The sequence below is a fragment of the Rutidosis leptorrhynchoides genome, chromosome 2 (genome assembly GCF_046630445.1).
Source record: "Rutidosis leptorrhynchoides isolate AG116_Rl617_1_P2 chromosome 2, CSIRO_AGI_Rlap_v1, whole genome shotgun sequence".
Taxonomy (NCBI): Eukaryota; Viridiplantae; Streptophyta; class Magnoliopsida; order Asterales; family Asteraceae; genus Rutidosis; species Rutidosis leptorrhynchoides.
The window spans coordinates 231,710,475-231,733,042 of record NC_092334.1 but is presented as its reverse complement, the minus strand read 5'-3'; positions in this window follow the sequence as shown (position 1 = coordinate 231,733,042).

Sequence of the window (22,568 nt, the reverse complement as noted above, 5' to 3'; positions counted from 1 at the left end):
TTTTCCAGTAGCCTTATCCAAGTAACTTGAGGTAGTAACCTTATTCATAATCTTATTCGATTCATATTTATATAGCTATCTTATTTTGTGTTATAAAATTTTTAACAACAAGAACATAGTTTGAATGATTTCAAACCTGTTCGCAAACTAAATAGATCCTTCTAACTTAACTTTTAAAACAAAATCGGCTATCCGAAGCTAGTTTAGCTACGAAATTAATTAGAGTAAAACTAAACTAATCTTATCTTTGCTAATTAATATGATATTTTATATATATTTACTTATGATTTAATTTTATATATTTCAGGACCACCCGTAAACAACACGAGAAGGTTAATCATAAGATCTCATGTTTGTAAGCAACACGTCATTTGACAACACGGTACTTTATGTACGCAACACGTCATTTGACAACATGGTACCATGGGTCGAGATTAATTCTGATCAATACGAATACGATGGGGTCTTTATTTATTTTATTGAGCAACTAATTGTAGACCATTAACAACAGACTGCTAACTACGGACTAAGAAAATATTAAAAGTATTATAAGTATATATATATATGTAACGATTACTTGAAAAGAAAATATGTTGATATATTATATATATGGTTAGGTTCGTGATATCAATCGGAGACCAAGTCGTGTTATATATCTTCAAGGCAAAAGTGAGTATATAGTCCCACTTTTAAACTCTAAATATTTCGGGATGAGAATACATGCATATTATGATTTACGTTATGGACACCAGTGATTAAAAATATATATATTCTACGTTGAGTTGTACCACTGGCATACTTCCCTGTAACTTGGTAACTACTATTTACATGAGGTATTGTAAACGCGAATCCTGTTGATAGATCTATCAGGCCTGACAACCCCAATCGGACTGGACGACCAGTATTCAACGGTTGCACAGTACTTCGTTTCAGTGACTACACTTGGTACGGTGTAGTAAGATTTCATAATAAAGGGAATATGCGACGTTGACTAAATGTTAAGTATGGTTATCAAGTGCTCAACAACTTAGAATATTTTTATTAAAACGTTTATATATGAAATCTTGTGGTCTATATTTATAACGCTGCCGGCATTAAACCTATATCTCACCAACTTTATGTTGACGTTTTAAGCATGTTTATTCTCAGGTGATAACTAAAAGCTTCCGCTGCAACATGTTGAATTTAAGCTAGATCTTGAGTATGCATATTTGTGTCAAAAATAAAACTGCATATCGGAGAATTTGTAATGTAAAATACGTTGGAAATCGTATTGTTATCATCACATGTAAAATTTGTAAGGCTAAGATTATCGATAAACGATAATCATTATTATGTTGTTTAAACCTTGTATTTGTAATAAAAGCTATGGTTTGTATTGTAAAAACGAATGCAGTTTTTGAAAAACGTCATATAGAGGTCAATACCTCGCGATGAAATCATATGTTATTGTATTCGTCCTTATGGTTAAGGTCGGGTTATGATATCCATATTTCTGAGGATTTTTTATAACTATTCTTATCTGAAATCATTAATCTCTTCGTACTATCAGTATTACATCATATAGAAACTGTTGGTTTCTATATTCTGTAAACTTTCGAGCTTAAAATATGAAAGCTATTGAAGTAATGTTGGGAACTGATGCATGAATTAGTATAATATAATGACACTTGATCAACGTGATTATATTACAGTAATTCATGCTGAGTTTCTAATGGAACGTGATGATTCACAGAACATACTGTCATCATGTGCCATTTATACAACTCTTGCATTCTACTCAATCTCTAAACATATCAAGAACATATTTTCTAGATAGTTCAATCTTTTCTCTTGAATTCTAGTAAATTAACCAATCAAAATCGTGCTAATACAATTTCTTCTTAAAAACATTAACTATGTTCATCCAAAACTTCATACCTATGAATTCTGGACCATTACTAGCTTGACATGAAGTTGGGAAGAGGAGATAACAGTATGGAACTCTTATATATAAAAGAAAATATAAAGCTCGACAACAACACATAAACTGCAAACCGTGCATATCAATACGTATTGCCACGTAAAGGCACGGGAGAATTAAAATTACTATAACCCCAAGGTAATAATAGAAGTGAATAGATTCTTCTGGCGATAGATGAAAGAGAAGAATGACAGATATGAAAGTTAAGAGTATATCAAGGATCAAAGCAGATCCTAATTCCCTTGATTACCGAAGAATCAAATCTTATTACGAAGATTTCCTCCAAATCTCTTGAACTTGGGAAATCAATCCTATCTACGTCAAAAGATATGACGAATCTATACCTACCCATTTCACTCTTTGGTGTTAGCTTCACTCGTACTCTTCACAAAATCAAATGGTTTTATCCATATTACTCAATGATGATAAAACTCTATTTATCAACTCATATTGGTCATGAAAACATTTTTTAATGTTAGCCATGACGACCTCGATCAAATTTTAGGACGAAATTTCTTTAACGGGTAGGTACTGTGATGACCCGGAAATTTTCGACCAAATTTAAACTTAATCTTCATATGATTTCGACACGATAAGCAAAATCTGTAATGTTGAGTCTCGAAAGTTTTGAAACTATATTCATGTAATCAAATACCTTTTGACCATTCCCGACAATTCACGAACAACTACTTGTAAATAAATATGTGTGTATATATATATATATATATATATATATATATATATATATATATATATATATATATATATATATATATATATATATATATATATATATATATATATGCATATACAAATGTAAGTATACTTAATAATTTGAAATTATAAAAGATAATTTAAACAATGGAATTAAATATATAAAATAAGATACAAAATAAGTATGTGGTGATTTAAAATGAATGTATATATAAATACATATGATTTCTATGTATAAACATTATTATATGTATATTATAATGTATATATATATACATACACATATAGTGTATAAATATTCAAATATAGTATATAAACTATGATATAATTGATAAATTATGATAAATGTAATTACAAAGTTAAAAATATAATTACTATATTATTATTGCTTTTATTATTATTATCAATATTAATATTAATATTAAAAATTAGTATTATTAAAAGTATTATAGATATGAAGTTTGTTATATAAAATGTTGTAGTATTATTATTACTAATATTATTATTGTCATTAAAAATATTAGTATTATTATATCCAATATTATTATTATTAATAATATGATAGTTATAAATAAAATAGTTATTATTATCATTATCATTAATAAATAATATTATTATTACTATTATTAATATTATTACTATTATCATTAATAATATTAGAAATATTATTATCATTTAATGAATAAGATTAATTATAATTATAATATATATAAATACACATATATAAATACAGATAATTCATTAATTCAGATAAAAACAGATAATTACGGATAATTATAGATATATACACCTGTTACGACTAATAACATAGTTACAGATATAAATTTTAAAGAAATCAGTAATAATTTTATTTAGATTATTATTAATAATATATTTATTATTTAATATTAACATTAATTAAATAAACCATATATAGAATCGGATCAGTTTCAATCATAAATCGGCTGTTTTGGAATCTTGTTTTTGTCTTCGATTCTGTTAGATGTCTGCATCAAATAATCAGAACGATCCAAGCCAGTACGATTTGATATCGTCTTATATATTTTCTTTTTCTTGTACGATATATATTGTGTCAATTCTTCATTTGCTTTATAATAATTAATTTACTCACGGTATTAGGATAACAGTCGATCATTTATTCATCATTCTCCATTATCAATTTTAAATCACTGCTAACTGTTGAATTAAAATCACAAAAATTGAAGAACACATTCAACCCCTGTACGCGTCATAATTTCTTTCAAAACTCGATTTTTTATTGTTTTCCAAAATCCAATAATGTAGTCCTGTTAGAAAACTCTTACTCAAACTCCCTGTAAATCCTCAAGTCTCAATTCATCGTATGGAGTATTAATTTTAGAGTCAAAGTATTTTGATTTAAAAGTCAAACAAATGTTCATGAACGAATTTGAATTTTCTGTTATAATTAATGTTAAATTGATAGTTCCTAAAGTTTTTAAGAGTGATTTGGAACCTTTTTCATGAAGAGATCATAATCTAAAACGATCTACAAATTCGAGTTTGGGTATTGAGTTTCAATATTATTTTTTTTCCTTCGAAAACAGAAGCAGCAGCAATTTAAGATTTTTTTTTTCTTCTCTGTTAATTAAAAGATTACAATCTCTGGTCGTTATAGTTATATTCCAAGTCTTAATTCGATTTAGTGATTTGCTGTTATACTTCCTCTGGTCGTCTGAGTTCATGAAGAAGAAGAAGAAGTTAGTAGGAGTTAAATAGAACGGATTAAATACATTCGGGTTAGGATATTAATCAGAAAAATAAATTAGAGCAAACGGTTTAAGGGGTGTGCGGGTGAGCGGATGGTCACGGGTTCGAGTCCGGGCATGGACTATTATTTTTTTGGAACCTCATTCTTTTAAGGTAATTTATATTTATCTTATTATTATTATTATTCTTATTATTATGATTATGATGATTGTTATTATTATAATTATTATTTTTATGTTAATATTAATAATATGACTACTATCATTATCAATTTTTTTTTTTTGTTATTATTAAGATAGTACCACTAAGTATCATTAGTATTATTATTACTATCATAATGCCAAATATTATTATCATTAATATTAGTATTAGTATCAATTATAATTATTAGTATTATTATTATTATCATTACTTTTATCACTAGTATTATTATTATTATTTAAGTATTAGTATTATAGTTATTATTATTATTATCATTATTATTATATGTATCGTTATCGTTATTTTTAAACATTACAAATTTTGTTAAAAATGGTACTACCATTGAAATTAACATTTTTATCAAAATTATCAATTTACTATAGAAATTATTATTACTATCATTATTAAGAATTGACATGAGCTTATCAAAAACCAGTATTATTTTATCATCATTATCATCATTATTATTAATATTATTATTGTTATGATTAGTATTAGTAATATATCAAATAAAGTTGATTTATATAAAAATGCGTATAACTTAACTATATTATTATTATCAATACTACTATTAATATTATTATTATTATTATTACAATAAAAATTAGTTATATAAAACCATATCTAATACATATAATCCAAATTCTATTACAATATTAATTAATTATTCAAGATATATAAAATAAATATATTTAAGTTATTAATGGAACTTATAACTCGTTAGAATAACAGTTGAACCACTAATAATGATATATGATTGTTCGACCAAAAGAATATGTTTTAATATATATAACTGATATAGGTTCGTGAATCCAAGACCAACCCTGCATTGTTCAGTTGTTTAATGTCGTTATATGTATATTTACTGCAAAATACAGTATGGTGAGTTTCATTGATCCCCTTTTACTCTTTACATTTTTGGGGCTGAGAATACATGCAAATGCTTTAGTAACTGTTTTACAATAATTATATGCGTGAGTTTCGTCATTCCTTTTTTAAATACTTTCGCAATATATATTTTTGGGACTGAGAATACATGCGCTGTTTTTATAACTGTTTTACGAAATAGACACAAGTAATTGAAATTACATTATATGGTTGAATGATCGAAATCGAATATGCCCTTTATAGTCTGGTAATCTAAGAATTAGGGAACAGACACCCTAATTGACGCGAATCCTAAAGATAGATCTATCGGGCCCAACAAGCCCCATCCAAAGTACCGGATGCTTTAGTACTTTGAAATTTATATCATGTCCGAAGGAGGATCCCGGAATGATGGGGATATTCTTATATGTATATTGTGAATGTCGGTTACCAGGTGTTCAATCCATATGAATGATATTTTTGTCTCTATGCATGGGACTTATGTTTATGAGAAATGGAGATATGAAATCTTGTGGTCTATTAAAATTATGAAATAATTATTTATGTTAAACTAATGAACTCACCAACCTTTTGGTTGACACTTTAAAGCATGTTTATTCTCAGGTATGAAAGAAACATTCCGCTATGCATTTGCTCATTTTAAAGAAATTATTTGGAGTCGATCATTGCAATGAAACCAGATGTTGGTGACTTCGTCCAGATGGATTAGGACGGGTCCTTTCATCGGTGTTCATAACAACCGTTAGTGTACAACACATATATCACTAACCCTTGGACAACACATATCCGTTTATAAAATCGTTAGTGTACAACACATATAACACTAAATTGGACAACACATATCCATTCATAAAACCGTTAGTGTACAACGCATATATCACTAACTCGGACAACACATATTCGTTCCTACAAATAAATACATTATATACATACATGTATACTTATTCCACTCCCAACCACGTGTGATAACGTACACCCAAAGTGTGTACCTCACCAAAGGTGGTCAACTAAAATGCACAACCGTGCCAATTGGACCCATACACAAGTCCATCAAATCCACCTATATGTGAAGTGAGCTCTATAGCCAAGAATCACTTCACCCGACCCGCACCCATCCTACACATACAAATGCATATAGGATATTAACACTCACCTTGTCGCCTTGATGAATGCTTCCGAATTATCCACAACTCGCTGAAGGAACGTACCTATTCCATTATCATAAATACCACAACACAATTAGGATGGATTTACAAACCAACCCAATTCGACACTTAGTGCAAATTCGACCCAAATGCACTTCCAAGGACAAACCGCGCCCAAAATAACCAATAATCACTAACACAAGTGATAATGGTCCTAATATGCCAATTAAACCCGAACACAAGTGTTAAACACTTATCATTCTCAAAATCGCCCACAAACCCTAATTTTGACCCATAAGGTCAAAATCTCATCATTTACAAGTTTTGACACCAAAACATGTTTAACTCAGTTTTATACTTCAACTTAATCCATTTTAAGTTTACAAACCTCATCGAATCGACATTCGGGTCATAATCCTCAAAAAACCCTAATTTTGACTCTAGTCAAAATTAGTCAACCACGAAAACCCTAAAAGTCTCCAAAACACCAATAATCACTAATGCTAGTGATTGTACACCATTTACAAGTCTTAAACATGGTTAAATCATTAACCAACCCAAAACCCGCCTTTAACACTTACAAACCCAAATCTTGGTGTTAATCTCCAATTAACAATTAAATGGGTTCCATCTATTAATCATACAATCAAAAGCCTCAAATTTGGATGATGAACACGAAAATGAAATTCGGAGTTAGAGCTTACCTCTAGTATCACCGTGTAGCTAAGAACGAGGAGAACAAACTTGTCAACTACGCCAAAGATCAAATCCCGCTTCTTCCTTTCCAAAAATCCCTTTGAAATCAAGTGGGTGTTTGAGTTTTGAGAGAAAAATGAAAAGAAAAGGAAAATGAAAATAGGAAATGAAATGAATGGATGAGGTTAAATCCTCAAATCTGGCTCAAACGCAAAAAGACCAAATTGCCCTTAAACTTCATTTAAAATTACAAGATCTGGTGCCAGTTCGTGCAGTATGCCGCGCCGCGGCATTAATGGTCGCGCCACGACCTTTGCCTGAGTCTGGTGCCTTCTTTACCACACTTTTTGATCTGAATTCTAGTTGATTGCCGCGCCGCAGCCTCATTTGTCGCGCCACGACACACGGCGTGATCTGAGTCATTTTCTTGCATACAAGACCTCAACACCCGAACATGTCCCGAACCCTTCATACGCCTATCGTACATACACCATACACCTATAAATCATATACGGGGAAAACGGGGTGTTACATCAAAACATTTGCATACGTGTCTATGGTATCCCAAGATTACATAATATATTAGAATACATGTATAATACAATATAAGTTAGCTAGGATATGATTAATATAGATTTGTTACCAATTTTCACGTAGCTACAACAAGTAAAAATATCCAATCTTGTTTTATCCATAACTTCTTCGTTTAAAATCCGTTTTGAGTGAATCCAATTGCTATGGTTTCATATTTAAATTAAGTTTATGAATCTATACAGAAAAAGTATAAGTTTATAGTCAGAAATACAGGTTACAAGTCGTTTTTGTAAAGGTAGTCATTTCAGTCGAAAGAACGACGTCTAGATGACCATTTTAGAAAACATACTTCCACTTTGAGTTTAACCATGATTTTTGGATATAGTTTCATGTTCATAAGAAAAATCATTTTCCCAGAAGAACAACTTTTAAATCAAAGTTTATCATAGTTTTTAATTAACTAACCCAAAACAGCCCGCGGTGTTACTACAACGGCGTATATCCGGTTTTACGGTATTTTTCGTGTTCCTGCTATAAATCATTAAGTTAGCATATGATATAGATATAGAACACGTGTTTATTTGATTTTAAAAGTCAAGTTAGAAGGATTAACTTTTGTTTGCGAACAAGTTTAGAATTACCTAAACTATGTTCTAGTGATTACATGTTCAAATCTTCGAATAAGATAGTTTTATATGTATGAATCGAATGATGTTATGAACATCATTACTACCTCAAGTTTAGTAGGTAACCCTACTGGAAAAGAGACAAATAGATCTAGCTTCAAAGGATCCTTGGATGGCTTGAAAGTTCTCGAAGCAGAATCATGACACGAAAACAAGTTCAAGTAAGATTTACACTCGAAATAAGATTGTTATAGTTATAGAAATTGAACCAAAGTTTGAATATGAGTATTACCTAGAATTAGAAATATAACCTACTGTAAATAACAAAGATTTCTTGAGAATGGATGATCACTTTACATGATTGGAAGTAAGCTAGCAAACTTGGAAGTATTCTTGATTTTATGAAACTAGAACTTATAGAATTTATGAAGAACACTTATAACTTGAAGATAGAACTTGAGAGAGATCAATTAGATGAAGAAAATTGAAGAATGAAAGTGTTTGTAGGTGTTTTTGGTTGTTGGTATATGGATTAGATATAAAGGATGTGTAATTTTGTTTACATGTAAATAAGTCATGAATGATTACTAATATTTTTGTAATTTTATGAGATATTTCATGCTAGTTGCCAAATGATGGTTCCTACATGTGTTAGGTGTCTCACATGGGCTGCTAAGAGCTGATCATTAGAGTGTATATACCAATAGTACATACATCTAAAAGATGTATATTGTACGAGTACGAATACGGGTGCATACGAGTAGAATTGTTGATGAAACTGAACGAGGATGTAATTGTAAGCATTTTTGTTAAGTAGAAGTATTTTGATAAGTGTCTTGAAGTCTTTCAAAAGTGTATGAATACATATTAAAACACTACATGTATATACATTTTAACTGAGTCCTTAAGTCATCGTTAGTCGTTACATGTAAATGTTGATTTGAAACCTTTAAGTTAACGAGCATGTTAAATGTTGTTAACCCAATGTTTATTATATCTAATGAGATATTAAATTATTATATTTTCATGATATTATGATATATTAATATATCTTAGTATGATATATATATACAGTTAAATGTTGTTACAATGATAATCGTTATTTATATGCCTCGTTTCGAAATCATTAAGTTAGTAGTCTTGTTTTTACATATGTAGTTCATTGTTAATACACTTAATGACATGTTTACCTATCATTTATCATGATTAAACATAGTGTATCAATATCTTAATATGATTCATATGTATTTAATAAGACGTTGTTATAACGATAATCGTTATATATACCATTTCGAGTTTCTTAATTCAATAAACTCAATTTTATGTATATAACTCATTGTTAAAATACCTAATGATATACTTACTTATCATAATATCATGTTAACTATATATATAATGTAGTGACCCGAACTTTTCCATGTTTATATATATTAATTGAGATTGATATTTACATGACTAAATGTTTCCAACGTGTTAAGCAATCAAACTTGTTAAGACTTGATTAGATGAAATAAGTTTCATATAGACAATTGATCACCCAAGTTGACCGGCGATTCACGAACGTTACAAAATTGTGAAAACTACATATTGTGGTATATATAGACATATATATATATGGTTGACATGAGATTATGATGAGTAAGTATCTCAATAAATATATTAACAATGTGTGATATACATAAGAAATGAGATTACTAAGTTAAGAAAATCGAAATGATATATATAACGATTATCGTTATGATAACGTCTACTAAATACATATGTATCATATTAAGATATTGGTACACTATATTTAACATGATAAAATGATATTTAAATATATCATTAAGTGTGTTAACAATGAACTACATATGTAAAAACAAGACTACTAACTCAAGTATTACGAAATGAGACTTATATGTAACGATTATCGTTGTAACGATATTTTAATGTATATATTATATTAAGAGATATTCATACATCATAATATCATGATAATATAATAATTTAACATCTCATTTGATATAATAAACATTGGGATTACAACATTAATTGAGATCGTTAACTTAAAGGTTTCAAAACAACACTTACATGTAACGACTAACGAAGACTTAACGACTCCATTAGAATGTATATACATGTTGTATTTTGATACGTATTCTTACACTTTTGAAAGACTTCAAGACACATATCAAAGTGCTTCTACTTAACAAAAATGCTTAAAATTACATCCTCGTTCATTTTCATCAACAATTCTACTCGTATGCACCCGTATTCGTACTCGTACAATACACAGCTTTCAGATGTATGTACTATTGGTATATACACTCTAATTATTAGCTCTTAGCAGCCCATGTGAGTCACCTAACATATTTGGGAACCATCATTTGGCAACTAGCATGAAATATCTCATAAAATTACAAAAATATTAGTAATCATTCATGACATATTTACATGAAAACAAAATTACATATCCTTTATATCAAATCCATATACCAACAACCAAAAACACTAACAAACACTTTCATTCTTCAATTTTATTCATCTAATTGATCTCTCTCAAGTTCCATCTTCAAGTTCTAAGTGTTCTTCATAAATTCCATAAGTATAGTTTCATAAAAATCAAGAATACTAGTCTACTTCAAGCTTTCTAATCCATTCCAAGTAATCATCTAAGATCAAGGAACCTTTGTTATTTATAGTAGGTTATATTTCTAATTCAAGGTAATATTCATATTCAAACTTTGATTCAATTTATACAACTATAACAATCTTATTTCGAGTGAAAATCTTACTTGAACTGTTTTCGTGTCATGATTCTGCTTCAAGAACTTTCAAGCCATCCAAGGATCCTTTGAAGCTAGATCCATTTTTCTCATTTCCAGTAGTTTTATCTAGAAAACTTGAGGTAGTAATGATGTTCATAACATCATTCGATTCATACATATAAAGCTATCTTATTCGAAGGTTTAAACTTGTAATCACTAGAACATAGTTTAGTTAATTCTAAACTTGTTCGCAAACAAAAGTTAATCCTTCTAAATTGACTTTTAAAATCAACTAAACAAATGTTCTATATCTATATTATATGCTAACTTAATGATTTAAAACCTGAAAACACGATGTATACCATAAAATCGGATATACGCCGTCGTAGTGAAACCGGGGGCTGTTTTGGTTTGGATAACTAAAAACTATGATAAACTTTGATTTAAAAGTTGTTCTTCTGGGAAAATGATTTTTCATATGAACATGAAACTATATCCAAAAATCATGGTTAAACTCAAAGTGGAAGTATGTTTTCCAAAATGGTCATCTAGATGTCGTTCTTTCGACTGAAATGACTACCTTTACAACAATGACTTGTAACCTGTAATTCTGACTATAAACTTATACTTTTTCTATATAGATTCATAAACTTAAGTTCAATATGAAACCATAGCAATTGGATTCACTCAAAACGGATTTAAAACGAAGATGTTATGGGTAAAACAAGATTGGATATTTTTGATCTTTTTAGCTACGGAAAATGTTTAACAAATCTATACAAATCATATCCTAGCTAACTTATATTGTATTATACATGTATTCTAATATATTATGTAATCTTGGGATACCATAGACACGTATGCAAATGTTTTGACATATCATATAGACCCATGTATATATATTATTTGGAACAACCATAGACACTCTATATGCAGTAATGTTGGAGTTAGCTATACAGGGTTGAGGTTGATTCCAAAAATATATATACTTTGAGTTGTGATCTAGCCTGAGACATGTATACACTGGGTCATGGATTGATTCAAGATAATATATATCGATTCATTTCTGTACATCTAACTGTGGACAACTAGTTATAGGTTATTAACGAGGACAGCTGACTTAATACAGTCAAATCTTTAAAACATAATAAAAATGGTTGTAATTATATTTGATCATACTTTGATATATATGTACATATTTGTATAGGTTGGTGAATCGATCCGTGGCCAAATCTTATTTCCGAGGAAGGAAATATCTTTGAAAGTGAGTTATAGTCCCACTTTTAAAATCTAATATTTTTGGGATGAGAATACATGCAGGTTTTATAAATGATTTACAAAATAGACACAAGTACGTGAAACTACATTCTATGGTTGAATTATCGAAATCGAATATGCCCCTTTTTATTAAGTATGGTAATCTAAGAATTAGGGAACAGACACTCTAATTGACGCGAATCCTAAAGATAGATCTATTGGGCCTAACAAACCCCATCCAAAGTACCGGATGCTTTAGTACTTCGAAATTTAGATCATATCTGAATGGTGTCCCGGAATGATGGGGATATTCTTATATATGCATCTTGTTAATGTCGATTACCAGGTGTTCACCATATGAATGATTTTTATCTCTATGTATGGGAAGTATATTGAAATATGAAATCTTGTGGTCTATTGTTACGATTTGATATATATAGGTTAAACCTATAACTCACCAACATTTTTGTTGAGTTTAAAGCATGTTTATTCTCAGGTGAATACTAAGAGCTTCCGCTGTTGCATACTAAAATAAGGACAAGATTTGGAGTTCATGTTTGTATGATATTGTGTAAAAACTGCATTCAAGAAACATATGTCGATGTAATATATTTCTATTGTAAACCATTATGTAATGGTCGTATGTAAACAGTATATTTTAGATTATCATTAATTGATAATCTACGTAATATTTTTAAAAACTTTATTGATAAAATAAAGGTTATGGTTATTTTAAAAATGAATGCAGTCTTTGAAAAACGTCTCATATAGAGGTTAAAACCTCGCAACGAAATCAATTAATATGGAACGTTTATAATCAATATGAATGGGACATTTCATATAATCTTATATATGTCATCATATAGTTTTTACAAGTTTTAACGTTCGTGAATCACCGGTCAACTCGGGTGGTCAATTGTCTATATGAAACCTATTTCAATTAATCAAGTCTTAACAAGTTTGATTGCTTAACATGTTGGAAACACTTAATCATGTAAATATCAATTTCATTTAATATATATAAACATGGAAAAGTTCGGGTCACTACATAATTCCTCTTTCTTGAACCGAATCACAACTACTGCTGTAGCTCCTATGTTGTTTAAGTAAACTTGGGCTAAATTAATGGAATGGGCTTAGGTTAAAAATTTGAGCCTAGAGCATGTTCTCTGTTGGGTTGTGAACCGAGTATTGTGATTGAGCTATGTAACTATGGTTGTTATCCCTATTGGTCGAATGAATTGGTTGCTATGGTTGCAACAGTTATTGTTTCCAATACAATTAAATTCAAACTAATCTAATGACATAAAAATGATAAACGATGGGATGATTGTGTTAAGATGATGATGATTATGAAATGGGATGATATTAGATGTTAATAATGTAAGATGATGATGATGATGATAATGATTCTGTATGATAATATCATGAAGAAGATGAAGTTTGATTATGATATAAGATGATGTTTTAAAAAGACGATGATGATTGATATTGTTAGATGATGACTGTGAAAAATGATTATGATGAAGAAGTAGAGACAGATAAGAGGGTTATAAGTTAAACGTCTCAAATAATACAAGAACAAACACGCAGCTCAGTTGGTTTGGTGTGGTGATGAGGTAGCGAGAGGTCTTAGGTTCGAAACCAGGCCACACGATTTTTTTTTTTTCAGTAGAAACTGTTGGGCCACTTAGGTTTAGATGGAATTGAAGCTTGGGCCTTTTGTTGTTGGACTTCACAAGGGTGATGTATTATGTGTTAAGAGTTAATATAGAAAAGCAAGAGTGGAAGAGTTATTAAGGATGTTTTCGGGTTAGCGGGACGTCGCGGGTCCAAAACCGGACTTGGGCATTTTTTTAAGGGCTACTCCTTTGAGGTAGTTATTACTATTACTCTTATTATTATTATTATTATTATTATTATTATTATTATTATTATTTCATTATTATTATTTTTTTTATTATTATTATAATTATTATTTATTATTGATTGTTAATAAGTAATTATTATTATTACCAATATTAGAAATAAGATTATTAGTATAATTAATATTATTATCATTATTATTATTATTAAAATATATAGTATTATTATTAATATGACTATTAAAATTTCTATTAGAATCATTATTTTTATTAAAAGTACCATTATTATTTAAAATATTATTTTTATGAAAACTAACATTTTTATCTTATCATTATTATCTTTTCATTAAAATTATTATTATTACTAACATTATTTTTATTATTAGTATTATTATTAAAACTATTAATAGCAGTATTAATACTAAATCTAATTACTTTTAGTGTTATTATTATTATCATAAAAAGATACAAATTTTTATTTATTATTATTATTATTAATATTATTTTACCAAATAAATAGCTATATAAGAATATATTTAAAACATATCGCATAACAACCTTAATATTTTCATAATAAATACTAATTATTTATCTAAAGTATATAAAATAAATATAGTTAACATAGTTACCAATGAAACATACAAGTTACTGAAATAACAATTAATAATAATATCTAAACTTGTTCGATTACAAGTATATGCTTTAATAAATATATGAAAAATATAGGTTCGTGAATCCGAGACCAACCCTACACTTGTTCAATGACGTCATATGTATTTTTACTACAAAATACAGTATGGTGAGTTTCATTTGCTCCCTTTTTAAATGCTTTTGCTATATATATATTTTGGGACTGAGAATACATGCACTTTTATAAATGTTTGACGAAATAGACATAAGTAATTGAAACTACATTCTATGGTTGAATGATCGAAGCCGAATATTCCCCTTTTTGCTTGGTAGCCTAAGAATTAGTAAACCGATCTATTAATTGACGCGAATCCTAAGATAGATCTATTGGGCCTAACAAACCTCATCCAAAGTACCGGATGCTTTAGTACTTCGATGTTGTTTTATCATGTCCGATGGATGTCCCGGAATGATAGGGGATATTCTTATATGCATCTTGTTAATGTCGGTTACCAGGTGTTCAATCCATATGAATGATTATTTTTGTCTCTATGCATGGGACGTATTTTTATGAGAAATGGAAATGAAAATCTTGTGGTCTATTAAAATGATAAAAATGAATGATTATGATAAACTACTGAACTCACCAACCTTTGGTTAACACTTGAAAGCATGTTTATTCTCAGGTATGAAAGAAATCTTTCGCTGTGCATTTGCTCATATTAGAGATATTACTTGGAGTCATTCACGACATATTTCAAAAGACGTTGCATTCGAGTCGTTGAGTTCATCAAGATTATTATTAAGTTATTCATAGTTTGGATATATTATGAAATGGTATGCATGCCGTCAACTTTCGATGTAATGAAAGTTTGTCTTTTAAAAACGAATGCAATGTTTGTAAAACGTATCATATTGAGGTCAAGTACCTCGCGATGTAACCAAATGTAATGTATTCGTCCAGATGGATTAGGACGGGTCACTACATTGACTACTGCCCCGATTTTGTCATTGCTCGAAGGAAATGAAGACTTCGTAATTTATTGTGATGCTTCACGACAGGGTTTTGGTTGCTTGTTAATGCAACAGAAGAAGGTGATTGCCTATGAGTCATGACAACTAAAGATTTATGAACAGAATTACACGACTCACGATTTAGAACTTGGTGCTATGGTCTTTGCACTGAAGATATGGAGATATTACTTGTATGGTACAAAGTGCACTGTTTTCACCGATCGCAAGAGCTTACAGCATATTTTTGACAAGAAAAGGCTTAATATGAGGCAGAGACGTTGGATAGAGCTATTGAATGACTACGACTGCGAGATTTGCTATCATTCTGGCAAGGCTAATGTCATTGCATATGCCTTGATTATGAAGGAAAAATCTAAACCTCTCCGAGTTAGAGCATTGAACATGACTATCCGAATGAACCTTACTTCTCAGATTCGCAACGCACAACTTGAGGCATTGAATGAAAGGAACGTTACTACTGAGTCACTTCGAGGAATTGATAAGAAGTTTGTTATTCGAGAAGATGGAACCCGATACTTCTTAGATAGAATTTGGGTTCCGAGGTTTGGTGGATTAAGGGAATTAGTGCTAGATGAGGCACACAAGACAAAGTATTCTATTCACCCTGCATCCGAAAAGATGTATCAAGTTCTTAAGGCACTGTACTAGTGGCCTAACATGAAAGCTGACATCGCTACCTATGCTGGTAAGTCCTTGACTTGTGCTAAAGTCAAGGCTGAGCATCAGAAATCGTCAGGACTGCTAACACAGCCAGAGATCCCCAATGGAAGTGGAAAAATATTACTATGGATTTCATCACTAAGTTACCCAAGACTGTGGGAGGTTATGATACGATTTGGGTTATCATTGATCGTCTCACAAAGTCAGCTCACTTTCTACCGATTAAGGAAATGGATAAGATGGAGAAGTTGGCACAGATCTACATAAAGGAAGTGGTTTCCCGACATGGAGTGCCGATATCCATTATTTCCGACAGAGACAACAGACTTACATCTAGATTCTGGCAAGCTTTGTAAGATGCCATGGGAACTCGTTTAGACATGAGCACAGCATATCACCCACAAACTGATGGTCAAAGCGAGAGAACCATTCAAACACTAGAAGACATGTTAAGGGCATGTGTTATTGATTTCGGAAATGGATGGGATAGACATCTACCGTTAGTAGAATTTTCATATAACAACAATTATCACGCAAGTATAAAGGCAGCGCCTTTTGAAGTACTGTATGGCAGGAAGTGCCGATAACCTGTATGTTGGACTGAGTTAGGAGATAGTCAATTGACTGGTCCTGAAATTATACATGAAACAACTGAGAAGATTGCGCAGATACAAGAGAGACTGAAAACGGCGTGTAGTCGTCAAAAGAGTTGCGCCGATGTTAGAAGGCAAGATTTGGAATTTCAGGTTGGAGATAAAGTTATGCTCAAAGTATCACCCTGGAAAGGTGTAGTGTGTTTTGGTAAGCGAGGCAAGCTAAGTCCGAGATATATTGGACCGTTTGAGATTACCGAGAGATTTGGACCGGTAGCGTACAGGCTGAAACTAGCTACCGCAAGAACTCAGCAAAGTTCATGACACTTTCCATGTGTCTAACTTGAAGAAATGCTTATCAGACGAAAGTTTGGTAATTCCTTTGGATGAGATACAAGTTAACCTTAAGCTTCTTTTTGTCGAAGAACCTGTTGAGATTATGGGTCGCGAGGTCAAGCAGTTAAAGCAAAGCAGAATTCCGATAGTTAAAGTTCGATGGAATGCCCGTAGAGGACCAAAATTCATGTGGGAGCGTGAAGACCAGATGAGACTAAAGTATCCACAACTGTTTCCCGAGGAGACTACCTGTAGTGACCCGAACTTTTCCATGTTTATATATATTAATTGAGATTGATATTTACATAATTAAATGTTTCCAACATGTTAAGCAATCAAACTTGTTAGGACTTGATTAATTGAAATATGTTTCATATAGACAATTGACCACCCAAGTTGACCGGTGATTCACGAACGTTAAAACTTGTAAAAACTATATGATGACATATATATGGATATATATATAGTTAACATGATACTATGATAAGTAAACATATCATTAAGTATATTAACAATGAACTACATATGTAAAAACAAGACTACTAACTTAATGATTTTTAAACGAGACATATATGTAACGATTATCGTTGTAAAGACATTTAATGTATATATATCATATTAAGAGATATTCATACATGATAATATCATGATAATATAATAATTTAACATCTCATTTGATATTATAAACATTGGGTTAACAACATTTAACAAGATCGTTAACCTAAAGGTTTCAAAACAACACTTACATGTAACGACTAACGATGACTTAACGACTCAGTTAAAATGTATATACATGTAGTGTTTTAATATGTATTTATACACTTCTGAAAGACTTCAATACACTTATCAAAATACTTCTACTTAACAAAAATGCTTACAATTACATCCTCGTTCAGTTTCATCAACAATTCTACTCGTATGCACCCGTATTCGTACTCGTACAATACACAGCTTTTAGATGTATGTACTATTGGTATATACACTCCAATGATCAGCTCTTAGCAGCCCATGTGAGTCACCTAACACATGTGGGAACCATCATTTGGCAACTGGCATGAAATATCTCATAAAATTACAAAAATATGAGTAATCATTCATGACTTATTTACATGAAAATAAAATTACATATCCTTTATATCTAATCCATACACCAACGACCAAAAACACCTACAAACACTTTCATTCTTCAATTTTCTTCATCTAATTGATCTCTCTCAAGTTCTATCTTCAAGTTCTAAGTGTTCTTCATATATTCTACAAGTTCTAGTTATATAAAATCAAGAATACTTTCAAGTTTGCTAGCTCACTTCCAATCTTGTAAGGTGATCATCCAACCTCAAGAAATTTTTGTTTCTTACAGTAGGTTATCATTCTAATACAAGGTAATAATCATATTCAAACTTTGGTTCAATTTCTATAACTATAACAATCTTATTTCAAGTGATGATCTTACTTGAACTTGTTTTCGTGTCATGATTCTGCTTCAAGAACTTCGAGCCATCCAAGGATCCGTTGAAGCTAGATCCATTTTTCTCTTTTCCAGTAGGTTTATCCAAGGAACTTAAGGTAGTAATGATGTTCATAACATCATTCGATTCATACATATAAAGCTATCTTATTCGAAGGTTTAAACTTGTAATCACTAGAACATAGTTTAGTTAATTCTAAACTTGTTCGCAAACAAAAGTTAATCCTTCTAACTTGACTTTTAAAATAAACTAAAAACATGTTCTATATCTATATGATATGCTAACTTAATGATTTAAAACCTGTAAACACGAAAAACACAGTAAAACCGGATTTACGCCGTCGTAGTAACACCGCGGGCTGTTTTGGGTTAGTTAATTAAAAACTATGATAAACTTGATTTAAAAGTTGTTATTCTGAGAAAATGATTTTTATTATGAACATGAAACTATATCAAAAAATTATGGTTAGACTCAAAGTGGAAGTATGTTTTCAAAAATGGTCATCTAGACGTCGTTCTTTCGACTGAAATGACTACCTTTACAAAAATGACTTGTAACTTATTTTTCCGACTATAAACCTATACTTTTTCTGTGTAGATTCATAAAATAGAGTTCAATATGAAACCATAGAAATTTTATTCACTCAAAACGGATTTAAAATGAAGAAGTTATGGGTAAAACAAGATTGGATAATTTTTCTCATTTTAGCTACGTGAAAATTGGTAACAAATCTATTCCAACCATAACTTAATCAACTTGTATTGTATATTATGTAATCTTGATATACCATAGACACGTATACAATGTTTCGACCTATCATGTCGACACAACTATATATATTTCGGAACAACCATAGACACTCTATATGTGAATGTTGGAGTTAGCTATACAGGGTTGAGGTTGATTCCAAAATATATATAGTTTGAGTTTTGATCAATACTGAGATACGTATACACTGGGTCGTGGATTGATTCAAGATAATATTTATCGATTTATTTCTGTACATCTAACTGTGGACAACTAGTTGTAGGTTACTAACGAGGACAGCTGACTTAATAAACTTAAAACATCAAAATATATTAAAAGTATTGTAAATATATTTTGAACATACTTTGATATATATGTGAAATGTCCCGTTCTTATTGATTAAAAACGTTCCATATTAATTGATTTCGTTGCGAGGTTTTGACCTCTATATGAGACGTTTTTCAAAGACTGCATTCATTTTTAAAACAAACCATAACCTTTATTTCATAAATAAAGGTTTAAAAAGCTTTACGTAGATTATCAAATAATGATAATCTAAGATATCCTGTTTACACACGACCATTACATAATGGTTTACAATACAAATATGTTACATCGAAATCAGTTTCTTGAATGCAGTTTTTACACAATATCATACAAACATGGACTCCAAATCTTGTCCTTATTTTAGTATGCAACAGCGGAAGCTCTTAATATTCACCTGAGAATAAACATGCTTTAAACGTCAACAAAAATGTTGGTGAGTTATAGGTTTAACCTATATATATCAAATCGTAACAATAGACCACAAGATTTCATATTTCAATACACATCCCATACATAGAGATAAAAATCATTCATATGGTGAACACCTGGTAACCGACAATAACAAGATGCATATATAAGAATATCCCCATCATTCCGGGACACCCTTCGGATATGATATAAATTTCGAAGTACTAAAGCATCCGGTACTTTGGATGGGGTTTGTTAGGCCCAATAGATCTATCTTTAGGATTCGCGTCAATTAGGGTGTCTGTTCCCTAATTCTTAGATTACCAGACTTAATAAAAAGGGGCATATTCGATTTCGATAATTCAACCATAGAATGTAGTTTCACGTACTTGTGTCTATTTTGTAAATCATTTATAAAACCTGCATGTATTCTCATCCCAAAAATATTAGATTTTAAAAGTGGGACTATAACTCACTTTCACAGATTTTTTACTTCGTCGGGAAGTAAGATTTGGCCACTGGTTGATTCACGAACCTATAACAATATATACATATATATCAAAGTATGTTCAAAATATATTTACAACACTTTTAATATATTTTGATGTTTTAAGTTTATTAAGTCAGCTGTCCTCGTTAGTAACCTACAACTAGTTGTCCACAGTTAGATGTACAGAAATAAATCGATAAATATTATCTTGAATCAATCCACGACCCAGTGTATACGTATCTCAGTATTGATCACAACTCAAACTATATATATTTTGGAATCAACCTCAACCCTGTATAGCTAACTCCAACATTCACATATAGAGTGTCTATGGTTGTTCCGAAATATATATAGATGTGTCGACATGATAGGTCGAAACATTGTATACGTGTCTATGGTATCTCAAGATTACATAATATACAATACAAGTTGATTAAGTTATGGTTGGAATAGATTTGTTACCAATTTTCACGTAGCTAAAATGAGAAAAATTATCCAATCTTGTTTTACCCATAACTTCTTCATTTTAAATCCGTTTTGAGTGAATCAAATTGCTATGGTTTCATATTGAACTCTATTTTATGAATATAAACAGAAAAGTATAGGTTTATAGTCGGAAAAATAAGTTACAAGTCGTTTTTGTAAAGGTAGTCATTTCAGTCGAAAGAACGACGTCTAGATGACCATTTTAGAAAACATACTTCCACTTTGAGTTTAACCATAATTTTTGGATATAGTTTCATGTTCATAATAAAAATCATTTTCTCAGAATAACAACTTTTAAATCAAAGTTTATCATAGTTTTTAATTAACTAACCCAAAACAGCCCGCGGTGTTACTACGACGGCGTAAATCCAGTTTTACGGTGTTTTTCGTGTTTCCAGGTTTTAAATCATTAAGTTAGCATATCATATAGATATAGAACATGTGTTTAGTTGATTTTAAAAGTCAAGTTAGAAGGATTAACTTTTGTTTGCGAACAAGTTTAGAATTAACTAAACTATGTTCTAGTGATTACAAGTTTAAACCTTCGAATAAGATAGCTTTATATGTATGAATCGAATGATGTTATGAACATCATTACTACCTTAAGTTCCTTGGATAAACCTACTGGAAAAGAGAAAAATGGATCTAGCTTCAATGGATCCTTGGATGGCTTGAAGTTCTTGAAGCAGAATCATGACACGAAAACAAGTTCAAGTAAGATCATCACTTGAAATAAGATTGTTATAGTTATAGAAATTGAACCAAAGTTTGAATATGATTATTACCTTGTATTAGAATGATAACCTACTGTAAGAAACAAAGATTTCTTGAGGTTGGATGATCACCTTACAAGATTGGAAGTGAGCTAGCAAACTTGAAAGTATTCTTGATTTTATGAAACTAGAACTTTTGGAATTTATGAAGAACACTTAGAACTTGAAGATAGAACTTGAGAGAGATCACTTAGATGAATAAAATTGAAGAATGAAAGTGTTTGTAGGTGTTTTTAGTCGTTGGTGTATG